The sequence below is a fragment of the Austrofundulus limnaeus genome, unplaced genomic scaffold (assembly GCF_001266775.1).
Source record: "Austrofundulus limnaeus strain Quisiro unplaced genomic scaffold, Austrofundulus_limnaeus-1.0 Scaffold339, whole genome shotgun sequence".
Lineage (NCBI taxonomy): Eukaryota > Metazoa > Chordata > Actinopteri > Cyprinodontiformes > Rivulidae > Austrofundulus > Austrofundulus limnaeus.
In genome coordinates, this window is record NW_013952741.1 from 129,331 (window position 1) to 131,960 (window position 2,630).

Below are 2,630 nucleotides of genomic sequence, written 5' to 3' on the forward strand. Positions count from 1 at the left end.
GCCCTTTGTCGAAGTCCTAGCTAGCCAATTTTAATAAATATATATAAGTATATTTATACACAAATACTGTTACAAAGTATCGTTCTGTTTGGGGGGCAGGCAGGCAGGCACTGTGTCTTGTCTCTGATGACCCCCCCAACAATGACATGGGATTCTCTCCACTGAAAACAGGTATGTGGACATACAAAAATGGCTCAAAAACTATTCAACATAGGAGCTTGACATTTCTTTTGTTGTTCAGCTCTGATGAGGGGCCATCCAGGTCCAACCCCCCCCCCGCCACCCAAAAAATAAGACCCCCACCAACCACTAGGATGCATCTGGTAGCATCACATTTATTATGAATAAAGAGTTCTGGTGCATTTCTGCGTGCGGGGGTCATTATGTTACTGCTATGCTGTATCTAGTTTGTTATGGGTGTACGCACTGAAGAGAAAACGTCTCTCTTCTCAATTTATCTTATTTACCTCAATGTGGATGTGATGTGACCAAACTTGAACTCAATGATTTATTTGTTTAAACTAAAATAAGATTATAAAGCACATGTATTCATTGTTAATTATTAAATTAGCCAGTTAATATTAGCTTCTACTCTGTAGTATGTATTATGTATAGATTGAATCGTGCTACAGTTTACTATAAATTAAATATTATTAGCTAGTATTTCCTGGTAGTTTCTTATAAAACATCTAGCAGCTGTTTTACATGATTGTTGTATGAAATAACCACAATAAGGTGCGAATCCCTCAGTGGGGTAAAAGAAAATTAATAAGAAGTAAAAATCTGAAATATTAAATACATTTTAACAACTAACAATATGTTTGCCTTAGTGGATTACCATTACAGGGTTTCACCTACATGTAATTGATCGTGGCGCTCCGCCACAGCAAAATAAAAGCTGCTACACCTTCAGAATGAAGTTCTTTTTTTAAAACATTTTTTTAAATTAACACAAAATGGGTTGCCATTGTTTTTAAACATGCATGGACCTGTCCTGCAGGCACCTGGTAGCGTGTGGGGTCTGTGTTGGTGATTCTTGCTGTATAAGTAATTACATTAAGGTAATCATGGCATGGTCACCTGTTGCGTCTTCCCAGCAAAAACAAAAGCTTAGCTTGCAAAGCTGTCGCACCAGTGCTACGTAAAACATTTTTACACMATGGACGGTTTTATACATCGCATGTGCAGCACTGTACAGCCCTAATTTGCATGTCTTATCTGGTAGGCGGCGCTAAACTGTATCTGCAAAATATTCCATGTAAACAATTTATCATGATTAGGTTTCCATGTATAATTGCCTATAAATATTAATCTTTTGTTCAAGAAAAGAATGTCTAAATATGAGATCACGTATATAATAATAAACTTCTGTTTGCAAAACTTTTTTGCATGAACTGTTACAAATAAAGTAAAATTATTTTTTTCCTACAGAACAGCAWTTCATTCACAAACAAATAGACTTCCTGTAATTACAAGATAAATTGTCATAGTTGCGAGAAAAGACAAGATGCCATAATAACAAGATCCTAGATTAATATTATTTTACCAATTAACCCTGTATGTTATGCACAAACTTTTTAATGATAAATATAAACAGGTCAGAACAACTACTCCCAATTTGAGAACATGTAATGTCCGTAACCTCCTGAACACAGCCCAAAGTCTGTCTGCTAAAAATGCTAACAACAACAAGCTAGCTTTCAAGAGCTCATCGGGACGTAAAATCTTTTGACAAATYCAAAAAAATTGCCAGAGAGGACACAAATCTCAAGCAATTTAACAAAAGAAATGATGGAGCTTGACAACCAGCCATTCAACCTCGCTAAAGACTGAGGCTTTTATTGCTTTGTTAGCCACAGTTTACCATGCCGAAATGCTGCTACCTGTCCTTGTGTCTTCCTGTAAGTGTGATGAGGTCGTAATGCATTCATACTTTGATTGACAGGTTATTATTTGTGCAATATTATCTCAGAAGCACTGTTTCAGGTAGAATTTTTTTAAATCATATATTATTAATAATAAAAGAAGTGTACTTTGAATCTAACTTGAGTTAGTGAATTATCAGTTTTGAACTTGTGGAATGACTTTTTCTTTTTTGTTTAAAGCTGAGATCAGTGTAGTTACATTAGACTTTATTTAATAAACATATATTTTAACTGTAAAATAAAGACTGTAAAAATACTTTAGGCTGTTTAGTTTTGTAAATTTTTAAAAATATATTTTAACATGGACGGGGCCATTTTATTTACACACAAAGCATTCTGGNGGCTGATTAGAAATGAAGTGTTAACGAGCAGTTGGACAGGTGTACCTAATAAAGTGGCCGGTGAGTGTATATGGTGATAGCATTGGGGCTAACGCTAAAGCTAACAGGCTAAGCTGAGGTTCTTCTTCCATGAAGCAGCTCTGTTGTCCTCCATCCTCAGGACCTCAGTTTAGCTTGTTTGTCGCACTAGCACCGAGCTAATACATATAAGGCATTATAGCATCAGTGCTAGCACAAAGGCTAACGAGCTAATCTGAGGTTCTTCTTACATGAAGCAGCTCTTTTGTCCTCCATATATGTTTTCAGTTACAGACTGAGTCATTTCTACCTTCTCCTCTCTGTCAACGCTCTCTGGTTTCATTTA